The following is a 16832-nucleotide window of genomic DNA, read 5'->3' on the forward strand; positions in this document are numbered from 1 at the left end:
GGGGGTGGGATGTCAGGGCTTGACGACACTGCTTTATGCAGAGAGTGGAGGGGTGGGTGTCAGGGCTATACGACAGTGCTTTCGGCAGAGAGTGGTGGGGGTGTGATGTCAGGGCCATACGACACTTCTTTACGCAGGGAGTGGCAGGGGTGGGATGTCAGGGCCTGACGATACTACTTTACACAGTTAGTGGTGGGGGTGGGATGTCAGGGCCATACGACACTTCTTTACGCAGAGAGTGGCAGGGTTTGACGACACTGCTTTATGCAAAAAATGGAGGGGTGGGTGTCAGGGCTATATGACAGTGCTTTCCGCAGAGAGTGGCGGGGGTGGGATATCAGGGCCTGACAACACAGCTTAACGCAGAGTGTGGAGGGGAGGGTGTCAGGGTTATACGGCAGTGCTTTATGCAGAGAGTGGCGGGGGAGGGATGTCAGGGCTTGACAACACTGCTTTATGTAGAGAGTGGAGGGGAGGGTTTCAGGGCCATAAGACACTGCTTTATGCAGAGAGTGGAGGGATTGGTGTCAGGGCCATATGACACTACTTTACACAGAGAGTGGCGGGAGTGGGATGTCAGGCCCTGACGATACTACTTTACGTAGACAGTGGCGGGGGTGGGATGTCAGGGCCTGACGACACTGCTTTATTCAAAGAGTGGAGGGGTGGGTGTCAGGGCTATACGACAGTGCTTAATGCAGAGAGTGGAGGGTTGGGTGTCAGGGCTATACGACAGTGCTTTCCGCAGAGACTGGTGGGGGTTCCGCAGAGATCTAGACAAAGGGGGCAACTCTTAGTCGTATGAGCTTAGTCACACATCGCAGCGATTAAAAAAACAAAACAAACATATTATGTCTGTTACTAACGACTTTTTTTTCCTACATTGAAAGTCTCTTTCCCGGGTGATTTTCTAGCGCGACTGGGGCTCTTCATTTCTCCTCGGTGTCTCATCGCGGGCGGATTTGAAACAGACCACAGAAGGTGGTCACACACTATATTATTATTGAGAGACAGGCTCACTGTCTGTACCTCAGGCTGGGACAGTAGATCACACTGTATTATTATTATTGAGAGACAGGCTTACTCTCTGTTCCTCAAGCTGAGACAGGACATCACATACTGTATTATTATTGATTGACAGGCTCACTGTTCCTCAGGCTGGGACAGGAGATCACACACTGTATTATTATTATTGAGAGACAAGCTCACTGTCTGTTCCTCAGGCTGGGACAGAGGATCACACACTGTATTATTATTATTTAGAGACAGGCTCACTGTCTGTTCCTCAGAGTTGGACAGGAGATCCCACACTGAATTATTATTATAGAGAGACAGGCTCACTGTATGTTCCCCAGGCTGGGTCAGGAGCTCACACAGTATTATTATAATTATTGAGAGACAGTCTCACTGTCTGTTCCTCAGTCTGGGACAGGAGATCACACACTGTATTATTATTATTGAGAGACAGGCTCACTGTCTGTTCCCCAGGCTGGGACAGGAGATCCCACACTGTATTATTATAATTATTTAGAGACAGACTCACTGTCTTTTCCTCGGTCTGGGACAGATGGTCACACACTGTATTATTATTGAGACAGGCTCACTGTCTGTTCCTCAATCTGGGACAGTAGATCACATTGTATTATTATTATTAATATTATTGAGAGTCTGGCACACTGTTCCCCAGGCTGGGACAGGAGATACCACACTGTATTATTATTATTTTGAGACAGGCTCACTGTTTGTTCCTCAGGCTGGGACAGGAGATCACACACTGTATTATAATTATTGAGAGAGAGGCTCACTGTCTGTTCATCAGACTGGGACAGGAGATCCCACACTGAATTATTATTATTGAGAGACAGGCTTACTCTCTGTTCCTCAGGCGGAGACAGGACATCACATACTGTATTATTATTGATTGACAGGCTTATTGTTCCTCAGGCTGGGACAGGAGATCAGACACTGTATTATTATTATAGTGAGACAGGCTCACTGTATATTCCCCAGGCTGGGACAGGAGGTCATACATTATATTATTATTATAGAGAGACAGGCTCACTGTATGTTCCACAAGCTGAGACAGGAATTCACACTGTATTATTATTATTGAGAGACAGACTCACTGTCATTTCCTCAGTCTGGGACAGTTGGTCACATACTGTATTATTATTATTGAGAGACAGGCTCACTGTTCCTCATGCTGGGACAGTAGATCACACTGTATTATTATTACTGAGAGTCTGGCTCACTGTTCCCCAGGCTGGGACAGGAGATCAAACACTGTATTATTATTATTGACAGATAGGCTGAAGGTCTGTTCCTCAGAATGGGACAGGAGATCACACATTGTATTATTATTATTGAGAGACAGGCTCACTGTCTGTTCCTCAGGCTGGGACAGAGGATCACACACTGTATTATTATTGAGAGACAGGCTCACTCTCTGTTCCTCAGGCTGGGACAGGAGATCACACATTGGCTTGTTATTGAGAGGCAGGCTCACTGTCTGTTCCTCAGGCTGGGACAGGAGATCACACGCTGTATTATTATTATTGAGAGACAGGCTCATTGTCTGTTTCTCAGGCTGGGACAGGAGATCACACACTGAATTACTATTATTGACAGATAGGCTCACTCTGTCTTCGCTTGGGCTTGAACAGGAGATCACACACTGGATTATTATTATTGAGAGAGGCTCACAGTCTGTTCCTCAGGCTGGGACAGGAAATCACACACTCTATTATTATTATTGAGAGACAGGCACACTGTCTGTTCCTCAGGCTAGGGTAGGATATCACACACTGTATTATTAGTATTGAGAGAAAGCCTCAGTGTTCCCCAGGCTGGGACAGGAGTTCAAACTGTATTATTATTATTATTATTGAGAGACAAGCTCACTGTTCCTCAGGCTGGGACAGGAAATGACACACTGTATTATTATTATTGAGAGACAAGCTCACTGTTCCCCAGGCTGGGACAGGAGGTCATACTCTGTATTATTATTATTGAGAGACAGGCTCACTGTCTGTTCCTCAGGCTGGGACAGGAGATCACACGCTGTATTATTATTATTGAGAGACAGGCTCATTGTCTGTTTCTCAGGCTGGGACAGGAGATCACACACTGAATTACTATTATTGACAGATAGGCTCACTCTGTCTTCGCTTGGGCTTGAACAGGAGATCACACACTGGATTATTATTATTGAGAGAGGCTCACAGTCTGTTCCTCAGGCTGGGACAGGAAATCACACACTCTATTATTATTATTGAGAGACAGGCACACTGTCTGTTCCTCAGGCTAGGGTAGGATATCACACACTGTATTATTAGTATTGAGAGAAAGCCTCAGTGTTCCCCAGGCTGGGACAGGAGTTCAAACTGTATTATTATTATTATTATTGAGAGACAAGCTCACTGTTCCTCAGGCTGGGACAGGAAATGACACACTGTATTATTATTATTGAGAGACAAGCTCACTGTTCCCCAGGCTGGGACAGGAGGTCATACTCTGTATTATTATTATTGAGAGACAGGCTCACTGTCTGTTCCTCAGGCTGGGACAGGAGATCACAAACTGTATTATTGTTATAGAGAGACCTGCTCTTTCCTGACTGTTCCTTAGGCTGGGACAGCAGATCATAATCTGCTTTATTATTATTGAGAGACTGGCTCATTCTTGTCTGTTCCTCAGGTTGGGAAAGGAGATCACACACTGTATTATTATTATTGAGAGACGGGCTCACTGTCTGTTCCTCTGACTGGGGCAGGAAATGACACACTGTATAATTAGTATTGAGAGACAGGCTCAGTGTTCCCCAGGCTGAGACAGGAGATAACACTGTATTATTATTATTGAGTATCTGGTTCACTGTTCCCCAGGCTGGGACAGGAAATCACACACTGTATTATTATTATTGAGAGACAGACTCACTGTCTGTTCCTCAGGCTGGGGCAGGATATCACACACTGTATTATTAGTATTGAGAGACAGCCTCAGTGTTTGCCAGGCTTGGACAGGAGATCACACACTGTATTATTATTATTGAGATACAGACTCACTGTCTGTTCCTCCTGCTGGGACTGGAGATCACACACTGTTCTATTATTACTGAGGGACATGCTCACTGTTTGTCCTTCAGACTGGGACAGGACATTCCACACTAGGTTATCATTATTGAGAGACAGGCTCGCTGTCTATTCCTCAGGCTAGTACAGGAGATCACGCACTGTATTATTATTATTTAGATACAGGCTCACTGTGTGTTCCTCAGGCTGGGACAGTAGATCACACTGTATTATAATTATTGAGAGGCTGACTCACTGTTTCCCAGGCTGGGACAGGAGATCACACACTGTATTATTATTGAGAGACAGGCTCACTGTCTGTTCCTCTGGCTGGGGCAGGGAATCACACACTGTATTATTAGTATTATTAAGAGACAGGCTCGCTGTCTACTCCACAGGCTGGGACAGGATATCACACACTGTTGAAGTGTTCTCTCACGAGGCACCAGTTCTGTAGGGGTTTGGGCATTAACTGGGACAATTATTTTTGTGGCAGTAAATCACAAAATTGATTCTTTTTATGGTCTTAGAATCCAACCATGCGACATAACTCAAACAACGCACACACAGGTACAAATACACAAGGATACATTTGTTAATATATAGAATATGCATGCAAACCTAACAGATCTTATCGTATGGGTTATCAGAATACAAAAGATATAAATTCATTCAGTTACAAAGAGTTACACATATCAAGAGGACATAAGTTCGGTATATCATTCATTTAGACCATTAGACCATTTCGTAATTGAACTTGTTTACAACTTCTACATGAGATACTCAAAACAAGTACATAACCCTTAGGAATTAAATTGATATCAACTGGTTGGGAGCAGTAATGCAATAAGGATGAATACTCACTGCCGGGGCATCCCTTTTCTCACTGTTTCCGTAGTACAGCGGTTATCACGTTTGCCTCACACGCGGAAAAATCCCCGGTTCGAACCCGGACGGGAACAGCCTCTTTTTGCACGCTCCTGTACTTCACAGAGGTCTTGAGTGAGCGCTCATGCCGCAACACAGGAAGGCTGGAGCAGGTGGCTTTGAGCTTTGCGCACCGCCGAAATAGCTCAGTTGGGAGAGCGTTAGACTGAAGATCTAAAGGTCCCTGGTTCGATCCCGGGTTTCGGCAATTTGTTTCATCACGCCCTTTGTTCCTCTCTCCAGCGCCCCCTGCCTAAAGTGACGCGTCCCTTTCTCAGCCCGAAACGCAAGCGAGACACCAGCAGCGGTCCCTGCAGGTTTCCGTAGTGTAGCGGCTATCACGTTCGCCTAACACGTGCAAGGTCCCCGGTTCGAGACCGGGTGGAAACAGCCTTGTTTTGCACGCTCCTGTACTTCACAGAGGTCTTGAGCGACCGGTCATTTGTTCCCAATGTGTTTCCGGTGCCTTCATGCACTCTTGTACCAAACGCACGTTCCTTCTGTACGCGGAGCCGATCATTTGCAATTGGGCTGTGCCGACAGACCAGGACGAGCTCGGTCGGCTCAAAAGCAGCGCAGGACCTGCAAGAACAACAGAAAGATTAGCATCCAGCGGGGGCCTCTTAGTGAGCCCAAGATCTCATCAAGAATCGGCTCCAGCAACAGGGCTGGGCGCATTGTTCCATTCTCCAACAACTCTCGGTGTAAACAAGTCCCTCCTGGTCTCTGCTTGAATTGCACTTTCCTGCATTTGCTTTGGTGTAACTGGCTTCCCCTGCATGGGCGAATGTGAAGAAGATCCTTAGTAAGTCATTGAAGAAAACCGAGAAGAGGTCGAGTGGCCTCTGTCGTTCATCAACAATCCAGTCAGGCAGTACTCCTCTGTAAAGCGCCGTTCGTTCACATCGATTGGCTTTTTTTTGCCTTCATTTGTGCATGTAGTAAAAGCAGACGCCCCTATTCTACCAACTCGTATACATCGACCCTTCGACACTCTGAGTGACACCTCTTGCGTTTTCTCATATTTATGTAGTTTGCTTGCATGATGCCCGGAACAGCAGGGTTGTGCGCTCCCATATGGTCTAGCGGTTAGGATTCCTGGTTTTCACCCAGGTGGCCTGGGTTCAACTCCCGGTATGGGAACGTGTCAGTTTTGAATCCTGCTTTCCAAAAGATCACCACCGTGTACGAAGGAGCCGCATTAAAACTACTCGAACGTGCAAAACGTGCGAGAAGAGGGGGCGCTTATTTCCAGCCGAAACTTCTCGCGTGTGAGACGAGCTGATCATCGCTGCAGGAGGTGGGAAGGTTACTCTGGTAGACAGGGCTGACCTTCGGCAATAAGTTTTATACAAGATGATATTTGCACTTTCTGGAGAGGCGATTTTCTCCACTTCAGTAGCCCGATTTCGTCGATTGCGTGGAGAGGGCTGTAGAATGTGGCGCCTCCTTTCCTGCTCCGTCCATGACAGGCGTGCTGGTCTCTGGAGAGAGAGCACGGTCCATCAGCGCACTCCAATAAAGGCACTGGAAGCAGCTGAATCGCATTGACGAAGCTCAGTGCTGGGCCGCTGGGCACTTCTTACCACCGTTTCCGTAGTGTAGTGGTTATCACGTTCGCCTCACACGCGAAAGGTCCCTGGTTCGAAACCGGGCGGAAACAGACTTCTTTTGTCGCCACGCACAAAAGGGGATTGGGGATTCGCCTAGCACTGTGATCGAACAGACCCACTCACCTCTTAGTGTGGCGGGATCTGCACAGTGCATGTCACAGCGCATCCTGCTTTCACTTCAATGCGCGTCCTGATGTACCCCGGTCTTCTGCGTGACAGGTGGGGACAGGTGACAGGTCCGCGTGACAGGTCCTATACTAACGAGGAAGACATCGCTCTCTCCAACCCCCGGTATCGTGTCCCGACCCACCGTGCTGGAAGGCGACGTGTGCTGTGATTCCTTTACGGAGCAGAAATGACAACCGAGGAGCCGAGAGATCATTTCAGCATTTCGCGTCTGAACGGAAAACACAAACGACCAACTCGGAATGACTTGCCTTTGACGCTTATCAAAGCGTTCTTTGTGCATCGAACAGACCCACTCACCTCTTAGTGTGGCGGGATCTGCACAGTGCATGTCGCAGCGCTTCCTGCTTTCACTTCAATGTGCTTCCTGATGTCGAGTCGTGTGCCGTGCGGAGGCTCTGAAAGCGAGAGCAATGAAAAGGTGCACGACGCTGTGAAAGAAAACAGAGAAGTGAAAGGCAGTCCTTTCTCTAAGGAGGTGAAAGAAAAGCTACTCCCCGTCGGGGAATCGAACCCCGGTCTCCCGTGTGACAGGCGGGGATACTTGCCACTATACTAACGAGGAAGACGTCGCACGCCCCGACTCCCGGCATCGTGTCCCGACCCAGCGTGCTGGAAGGCGACGCGTGCTGTGATTCCTCTACGGAGCAGAAATGACAACCGAGGAGCCGAGAGAACATTTCAGCATTTCGCGTCTGAACGGAAAACACAAACGACCAACTCGGAATGACTTGCCTTCGAGGCTTTTCAAAGTCTTCTTTGTGGACGACGACTGCACCGCCTAGCAGATACAAATGGGTTGTACAACTTTGAACTAGCAAATGGAAGAGGGCTAAGCCCCCTCTCTTTTAGCCCAGGTTCGATCTGTCTCCCAGAATCACCAGGGCGCACGCACACACACACACCCGTGCCGTTGAAGTGCTCTGCTTCATTTCTAAGGGCAACTCAACATTCACTCCTACCCCGAGTGCAGAAAAGACAGCGTCCGCAGCAACAACAGCTCAGGTCTCTGCACAGGAGCTAAGCTGCCCCCATCTCCCCTGCTCTGCGGCTCCTGCGGAGTGGAGTCCAGCCTGGAGCCGTGTTTGCAGGCGGCAGCTCCCCGCGCTATGTCTGTGCGTCGTGTCCAAGAGCTCCTGGGAGGAAGAGAGAGCCCTCCCACTCGGGGGCTTTTCCATGGTCTGTGTGAGGAGGGGCGGGTGTGTCCAGTAGCTTATCGAGCGGAAGCCTGGGGCGGCGGAGAGCTGTGATTGTGCAGACCTTGAGGTGTCACCTCTTTGTCTGCTTTCCCGCCCCCCCTCCGCCCGAGCTCTGCTCCAAAGTAGCCCGGCAACCCCTCACACCTGCACGTGTCACAACCTAAGGTGTGGTCATGAGACACCCATGGGGTGTCGTTCCTTTCTTGCTAATTGTTTCCTGCCCGTCACAGGCAGGAGTCCATGCGAGGAAGATGCGCTGGACAGAGCTCAGAGGGCGCACCTGGGTGGCTTTCCTTCTGAGTGACGTTCCTGCAACACTCTCCCGCTCCTCTTGGTGCGCTCATGCCGCAACACAGGAAGGCTGGAGCAGGTGGCTGTGGGCTCCGCGCACCGCCGAAATAGCTCAGTTGGGAGAGCGTTAGACTGAAGATCTAAAGGTCCCTGGTTCGATCCCGGGTTTCGGCATTTTGTTTCATCACGCCCTTTGTTCCTCTCTCCAGCGCCCCCTGCCTAAAGTGACGCGTCCCTTTCTCAGCCCGAAACGCAAGCGAGACACCAGCAGCGGTCCCTGCAGGTTTCCGTAGTGTAGCAGCTATCACGTTCGCCTAACGTGCGCAAAGTCCCCGGTTCGAGACCGGGTGGAAACAGCCTTGTTTTGCACGCTCCTGTACTTCACAGAGGTCTTGAGCGACCGGTCATTTGTTCCCAATGTGTTTCCGGTGCCTTCATGCACTCTTGTACCAAACGCACGTTCCTTCTGTACGCGGAGCCGATCATTTGCAATTGGGCTGTGCCGACAGACCAGTACGAGCTCTGTCGGCTCAAAAGCAGCGCAGGACCTGCAAGAACAACAGAAAGATTAGCATCCAGCGGGGGCCTCTTAGTGAGCCCAAGATCTCATCAAGAATCGGCTCCAGCAACAGGGCTGGGCGCATTGTTCCATTCTCCGACCACTCTCAGTGTAAACAAGTCCCTCCTGGTCTCTGCTTGAAATGCACTTTCCTTCGTTTGCTTTGGTGTAACTGGCTTCCCCTGCATGGGCGAATGTGAAGAAGATCCTTAGTAAGTCACTGAAGAAAACCGAGAAGAGGTCGGAGTGGCCTCTGTCGTTCATCAACGATCCAGTCAGGCAGTACTCCTCTGTAAAGCGCCGTTCGTTCACATCGATTGGCTTTTTTTTGCCTTCATTCATGCAAGTAGTAAAAGCAGACGCCCCTCTAGGGAGCCTGTCAGTACCCGGAGTTTTCCCCTTCTGTAAGCTCCAAATAGCCTCTCAGCTCTTCTACTGTCAAATCCTCCTCAAGTACTTCCCTATCTTCTTCACTCAAAATGTTTTCTAGCTTTGAGGTAAAAAAATGAATTTCTTCATCCTTTACCTCTGTAGAGCTGTACAGTCTTGTGTAGAAGTGTCACGCCCTATGCAGCCAGAGGGCGGTCCTTCCCTGTCCTGTCCCTTGTTTCTGGTCTGCTGTCTTTCCTGTCCCTCTCTTTCCCTTTGGCTAAATATTTCCGGGTCTTGCACTCTGTCCTCGCTCAGCACTGACGTTTGGATGTCCTGAGACCTGCCTAGCACCAGGGCGCCCCACATCCGCTCCCTGAGGGCACAGGTTTCTATACGGCATTCCTGAACTATTTGCACTAATGAGCCCGGGCCTTTTTCCCGTCTCGCCGCTACGCATATGGGTCTTTTTCCGCCCTCCTGCTACCTACGGTTAGGCCCCTTGGACGTCCGTGACAAGAAGGCCTCAATGCAGGAGAGGATAGCACTCAGCTCTGTACTCTCTCTTCCCTCCTCATCAACTACACTTTCCATGACAGACTTGGAGCCTACCACTTTCCTGAAAAAGAAGCGAGTACACTTCTCATTTTCTTCCAAGAACTGCACTCAGCTTCTTAACAGCACTCCTCGACTACTTTCTTCCGCTATGCTCCAGACATCCTTTTTTAAAAGGGTGATATCCTCGAGCACATCGAAGCCACTGTGCAGCATCGTGTAGAGACGCTGCAGCTGCCTCTGTTTCCTGGCTAACACTCCTCTCCGTCTGGCAGCCTTCCTTCCCTCAGCCATGAAAAAGACCCTCGTCCTCACCTTCACCTCCTCCCACCATCCTCCTACTGACCCATACAGACACTGCAAGGACAGCCACTGTGATAGTTTCTCCTTGTAGCAGGATACTACCCCGTCATTCTCTAGCAGCTTTGTGTTGAGTTTCCAGAGGCCTGGGCCAAAGAAAGTCCCGCCCTGGAGTTCCACTCTACACCCTAAAGCTTGATGATCTGAGAAGAAGACAGGCTGAAGAGTGACCCCAACAACTTTCACTCTCTCTGAGGCAAAGCAATAGTCAGTTCTGGAGCTGCTATTCCTCCCTGACCATGTATATCCTGCTGTTGTGGGATATATACATCTATATGTGTCTGAGAGTTTTAAGTCTTGAACTAAGTTTTGCAGGGCCAGTGAGCTGGAATCCAATTTTATCGGCCTTTTGGCTAAGATCAAGTTCAAGTGGCATGCCCGCAGTTCCTGTCTTTCCAAAGTTCTAGAAGGCGATCGAAGATCCTGAAGAGTGCTTGAGCTGGTATCGCCCTAGGTTGAGCCTAGGGGGTTAAGGCCAAGCAGCAGCTGAGCTGGGTGGGATCCGGCAGCAACGTTCTCTCTCTCTGCTCTCTCCTCTCCCCTCCCCCTTTCTCTTGCTCCGCCTCCTTGGCCTCTTGGCTGGGAGTAGGTACTCGTGGCCTGCCCGCAGTGCTTGCTTTCTTCCTCGAGACTCGGAAGCTCTATCCGCTTCTTCTCTCTCTCTCTGCCTCCTTGGCCTCTTGGCGGGGAGTAGGTACTCGTGGCCTGCCCGCAGTTCTTAGTTTCTTCCTGGAGACTCGGAAGCATTATCCGCTCCCTCTCTCTCTCTCCTCCTGCGCCTGCACCTAGCTGGGCTTTGCCCACAAGGACAAAGGCCAGGGCTCCCTCGCTGCTCCTTTAGCAGCTAAACCCTCCTCTCCACAGGACCTTGCTCTCTCTCTTTCTCTCCTTTTTTCTTTTTTCTCCTTTCCAGATGGCAGACAAGAAGACACTGATCCGGTTCCACTGGACCAAGAAAACAGAGACGATGCCAACTGTGAAATCCTTTTTCATTACCTTCCTGAGAGGGATCCTGCAGTTGGTGGCCGGAGATCTCTACTGCCTGCAAGACAACAAGGCAGAGAGATACATGGAGGCCTACATGGCCACGGACGCCTCATATGAAAAGGCAACGAAAATGATCAGAGAAAAAGGTAAGCACCCCGGTTTCTCTGATTTCAGGCCGGAGCCTATGAGGAAGACAAACCAGAGGACCATCACAGTCCTCACATACAACCCCTATGAACCAATGGAACTGGTAACAGCGTACCTAGGGAGGTATGTAACTGTGGTGGGCAAACCGACGGAGATCAGGGACAGTTGCGGCGTCTGGTATGGCAAACGCCAGTACCGAGTCCTCCTGAAAGGACCCAGAGGGCGTCGACGGTTTCCAGCACCCCCCGGCCCGCTTCAACATCGGAGCCGACAGGGGGTACCTTTACTACCCCAGGATGCCACAAGGAGAACACGTGTGACATCGTCAGATGTCACAACTGTAACAAAGAGGGGCACCTCCTTCACCAATGCAAGGTAAGCAAACCTTCATTTGCGCAGGTGGTGGAAGCCGGCGGGCAGAAACCGGTCTCAAGACAAAGGGAGAGAGGTGAGAACAAAGAACCCGCACCTCCCCCGCAGAGAACCGAAACTGCCGAGGCCACACCCCCAGCTGCACCAGTGCCACAAGATGGCTGCCAGGACGACGGACAAAATGGCCGACCGGAGAAAGGGCCCTAATAACTCCCAGCAAGAAGGGAAAGAGAAAGCGGGAGAAGAGATGCAGGGCGGATCCACCTTCGGAAGGACAAAAGAAAAGAGTGGTAAGGGAGAACCGTTTCCTCGTCCTAGAGGAAACGGAACTTTCTTCCCCCGAGGCCCAGTAACAACCGGAGGAGGCAGCCCAGGAAATGGAAACCCTCCCCCCCAAGGCCCAAAGACGACAGGAAGTGACAGCCCAGGAAACAGAACCCCCCTCCCCCGAGTCCCACGGACAACAGGAGGAGGCAGCCCAGGAAGAGGTAACCCCCTCCCCCGAGGCCCAGGGACAACAGGAAGAGGCAGCCCAGGATGTCGGAACCCCCTCCCCCGAGGCCCAGGAACAACAGGAAGAGGCAGCCCAGGAAGTGGAGCCCCCTTCCCCCGAGGCCCAGGAGCAACTGGAGGTCCCCGAAACTCCTGGAGAAAGGGAAGAAAAAACCCTTCCCAAAGCGGTGGCGGAGAGTATCCTCGAGGAAGACGAGGATTACTTTGAAGCCGCCCTGGAGCCGGGACTGATGGTAGGGCTGGACCTGTCCAGCATGTTTACCTTTCAGTCCCCAGCGAGACCTGGAGGGAGCCCAGCATATTCCCCCCAGGACCCAGACAAGAGGAGCTACATCTAGGCTAAACAGTGCCCAGATGTAGACTCCCAAGTTTTCCACTGTAAGCACAAAGAGAGGAGGTTCAACTTTCACTTGTTTAATCATGATTGTGAAACTTACCTTTCTAACAACTAAGGTGAGAGGGCTAATAGACCCGTTGAAAAGACGGGGAGTTTTTCATGATCTGGCCTCTCAGTTTGTTTCTTACAGGAGGTCCACCTGAAGGATGAAAGCGACAAGCTGACATTCACCAGGGAATGGATGAAGGGAGAATCATGCTGGAGTGTAGGAGGGGTCCACTCTTCCGGAGTGGGAATCCTCCTCGGAAACCCAGAGATGACGCTGGTTTCCTCCTTCCCGGTGGTGCAGGGCCGGATCCTGGTCGCACACATCGACTGGAGGGGGCAGAAGTTGAGAGCAATTAACGTCTATGCTCCAACAGAACCCTCTATCCTGAAGGAAGTGTTTGCTGACCTGGCCAGCTGCTGCACCACCAACAGACAGGTGGTGCTTGGCGGGGACTTCAACGTCGACCGGGAGAAGGGGAGCGACGCTAGCTCGGCAGAGCTGGAATCGCTACTTAAGCAGTTCTCCCTAGTAGACGGCTTCAGACGGTGTCGCCCTAACGACGCCGGAACAACCTGGAAAAACTCCCGGGGAGTGTGCAGCCGCCTGGACTACATCTTCCTGCACACGACCTGCTCCCTGGAGTCGGCGACGGTGTCCCCGGCGTGGTATTCCGACCACGAGCGCTTGACGGTGGTGGCTAACACCAGCCTGCCGGCATTTGGTCGTGGGTACTGGAAGCTGAACCGGGAGATACTGGAGGAAGACGACTTCAGGGCACTGTTCCGGAAAGACTACGCGAGCTGGGGCGATCTGAGAGACGGCTACAGCTCCGTGGTGGAATGGTGGGAGTCAGTGAAAGACAGGACCCGAACCCTGGCGCAGACGTACTGCAGACGGAAGGCGGCCAGGGAGAGGAAGGAAGCTGCACGACTCCAGAGACAACTAGAGGAGGAGTACAGCTCGGCTAACGGGGGAGGAGCCTTCAATTCAGCCCGGGCACGGGACCTGAAGGAGAGGCTCCGCAAACTCAATCAGGTCCGAGGAGCCCAGAAAAAGAGGGTGATCCACGGCCTGAGACGGGGAGATGGAGAGGAAGTGCTGGACGAGAGCGACAAGGTAGAAGCGGCCACCGCTTTCTACACGGAGCTCTTTTCAGAAAAGCAGACGGAGGTGGAGGCAGGCGATGCTTTTCTGGAGGAGCTGAAGGCACGAGTACCTGAGGAGGTGAGGGAGGACTTGGAGGGTCCGATCGCGGCCGAGGAGCTGAAGGCGGCGCTCTTGTCCATGGAGAATGGCAAGGTGCCAGGGCCGGACGGAATCCCCAAGGAATTCTACACCTGCTTCTGGGACACCCTGGCGGCAGATCTGGTGGAAGTGGCGCAGGAGATTTTCCGCTGGGTGAAACTCGGAGACACCATGAGGGAGGACATCATCTCCCTGCTCTTCAAGAGCCCTTAGCAGAGACGGTGTGACGGGACCCTGGAGATACCGGGAGGCGCGGGGGAAACCCAGAAGATCTCCCAGTACGCCGACGACACGACGCTGTTCCTGAGGTCGGACAGGGGGCTGAGGAGGGCCCTGCAGGTCATGGAGCAATACTCCAGAGCCTCGGGGTCGAAACTCAACCGCCAAAAGAGCAAACTGAAGTTCTTCGGGCCCTGGAAGTACAGGACGACGGCGCCGGAGGGTCTCGTGCTCTGCACGGAGCCCCTCAAAATACTGGGGGTTTCCTTCCAGAGCCAGGACAACGAGACCAACAACTAGACCAAGAGGATCGCCAAGGTGAACGCGAAGCTGGGTCTGTGGAAAACGCGGTCGCTGTCCTACACAGGGAAAGTGATGGTGTTGAAAGCAGACATCCTGCCGGCTTTGGTTTACCTGGCGGTGGTGTACACGCTGCCGGCCAGACTCAGACGAGCGCTGCAAGGGATGATCTTCGGCTTCGTCTGGGACGGCAAGTATGAGTACATCACGGATGTGTCAGCCGGTCGAGGAAGGGGGTCGAGATGTCCCACATTTCCCCATGAAACTCGACTGCATCTTCTACTGCAACCTCTGTCGGGCGCTGCGGGAGCCCATCAGACCTCAGGAGGAGGACGAAGCGCCTAGTCGCCAAATGGGGTTTCCCCACGGCGAGGGAGCGCTGGAAAGGACTTTGGGCCCTATACAGGGATTAAAGGACAATAGCAAGTGCTAGGTTTGGAGGGACTCTGTTAATTGCGCAAATTCGCCCCCACTTGCAAAGATTGATAACGGACAATCAATCTCCGTTCCGCCGTTGTTTTTTATTACATGGAGTGTTAATATGTGTGAGATGTTCCTTTTGAGATGTTTTTTTTGCGGAATAAAGTATATTTTGTAGAACAAAAAAAATCTTATGCCAAGGTTTACAAGTTATCTGTTGAACTACATTCTAATAGGTGTGGTCACATTCCAGGTCATTTGTTTACGTTTTTGTTTCTGGAGCAACTGTTAGATGAAATGTGCTAATATGTAACCTAACTCCAGTGTGAATAACTAGAAGAGGGGAGCAGCTCCATTCCAGACCAAGGGAGCTTTGAGATTGGCTGGGCCAGATCTCTCATTTGCATATCTGATTTGGAAATACAACACTAAACCCCCTTCTTGCATGGATTTAACTTGCACTCAAGAGTCCCCTACTGTGTATTGCTACTTATTTTTTATGATAAGTGGTGATTACCAGTTGACAGGTTTTATTTGTTGAATTATAAATGTTTCTGTATTATCACCCTGAATGGCCTGTACTCACGGTTTGGTAGGGTATGTGTTTTCATTTCTTTGACCAAATGGAATTTTTGCTCTTTTAGTATTTGTCTAGAAGGCTTTCTGAAGTCAGGAAGCCCATTTATTTGGTGAAAAAAGATTCTGTATTAATATTAATATTTCTCATATAACATAAATAGGGTCTTCTATGAATAAAAAGATCTTGCACTTGGACATCTTAATAAAGCTGTGTGCTTCCATACAATCGAGCAGTTTTGATTCCTAATATTTGACCTTAGGTGTGGGAATGGGTCTTTTTTGCCATTTGATTTCCAATTGATCAGCACAGTATAGAAAATAGACCCATAAAGTAACCTCAGCAGTGACAAATGTGCAAAAAGTGATCACTTGTTTTCGCCCGCTTTCAAACTGAAACCCTTTGGTGTGTTAAGAGAATGTGATAACCACTGCACTGCGCAAGGTGGGAATGGGTGACTTGCAGAGAGTGTTGAACTTCAAGAAACGACTTCCCTCAGGAATATATTACCACATTCTGAAGAGGAGATTTTCTCCATTTCTGTAGTCTGACTTCCTCTTTTGCTAGAGAGCTGTAGAATGTGGAGTCACCTATCCAGCTCTGGGAGCAGTGTGTTACTGCCGGATGAGCACAGTAAATTAATACAGCAGAATAAACACACTGTGAGTATTTGAAGGGAATTAACAATCTTTTACGTCTCGCCATGTTCAATGCTGCTGTCATTTCTGTAATATTGTGATTATCACGTTCATCACACATGCGCAAGATCCCCTGTTTGAAATTGGACAGAAACAGGTGTCTTTTTATCTTCTCACATTTTGCACTCCCGCCAGTGTTTTATGGATCTTGTTTTGTTTTATTGCAAGAATTCGAATTTCCTGTGTCATTCATGATCACATCAAACAGCCAGCAGATCATGTCACCTTTCAGATAGTCATTCTTCTGCTTCCTAAATTTCCTAGAGACAGGTCTTTTCAGCAGAACTGACAAACGTGGCAAAGCAACCTGATAAGACCAGGTCCTAGAAGTCACTACCCAGTCAGTTACTACTGCCAAAATGCAAGCCCTTCCTCCAGCCTGAAGACGTTGATCCTACATTACTCATGAAGAAGATGTATCTACCAAACCTCAGAGAGCTGAGCTGGATCACTACCCTTCTGAATGACATTGCAGTAACACTCTACCACTCCTCTTCGTGCACTCATGCTGGAACTTTGGGAGGCTACTGCAGACAGCAGAGGTTGGATCGTACACAGAGGTTGAAATAGCTCAGCTGAGAAAGCCTTAGACTGATGCTCTAAAGGTCCCTGGTTCAATCTGGGGTTTTGGCATTTTGTTTCGTTGCGCCATTTGCTCCTCTCTGCAATACCCTGTGTCCAAAGTCACACTTCCCTTTCTCAGCCTGAATCCCAAACTAGAGTCTTTGTGTCCTTGAGTCCCTCTTTTACCGAAAAGTGATGAAGTACAGAAATAACTTAACATGTTTTGCACTCCTTATGGTGTTTTATGGTGGGACCTGTATTTCTCTATGAATTTC

The 16832-nt window shown here is 50.2% G+C and overlaps 5 non-coding genes across 5 annotated transcripts; all 5 read left to right on the forward strand.

Moving 5' to 3' along the window:
• Positions 1–5132: 5132 nt before the first annotated feature.
• Positions 5133–5205, forward strand: trnaf-gaa (transfer RNA phenylalanine (anticodon GAA)). Its single transcript has one exon. It is a non-coding gene; the product is annotated as a tRNA-Phe (tRNA).
• An 863-nt stretch (positions 5206–6068) lies between these two features.
• trnae-uuc (transfer RNA glutamic acid (anticodon UUC)) lies at positions 6069–6140 on the forward strand. Its single transcript has one exon. It is a non-coding gene; the product is annotated as a tRNA-Glu (tRNA).
• A 447-nt stretch (positions 6141–6587) lies between these two features.
• Positions 6588–6660, forward strand: trnav-cac (transfer RNA valine (anticodon CAC)). The gene has a single exon. It is a non-coding gene; the product is annotated as a tRNA-Val (tRNA).
• A 1727-nt stretch (positions 6661–8387) lies between these two features.
• Positions 8388–8460, forward strand: trnaf-gaa (transfer RNA phenylalanine (anticodon GAA)). Its single transcript has one exon. It is a non-coding gene; the product is annotated as a tRNA-Phe (tRNA).
• A 6882-nt stretch (positions 8461–15342) lies between these two features.
• LOC138243737 (U7 small nuclear RNA) lies at positions 15343–15400 on the forward strand. Its single transcript, XR_011192355.1, has one exon. It is a non-coding gene; the product is annotated as a U7 small nuclear RNA (small nuclear RNA).
• The last annotated feature ends 1432 nt before the right edge of the window (positions 15401–16832 follow it).

The sequence above is a fragment of the Lepisosteus oculatus genome, chromosome 14, assembly GCF_040954835.1.
Source record: "Lepisosteus oculatus isolate fLepOcu1 chromosome 14, fLepOcu1.hap2, whole genome shotgun sequence".
NCBI classification, from domain to species: Eukaryota; Metazoa; Chordata; class Actinopteri; order Semionotiformes; family Lepisosteidae; genus Lepisosteus; species Lepisosteus oculatus.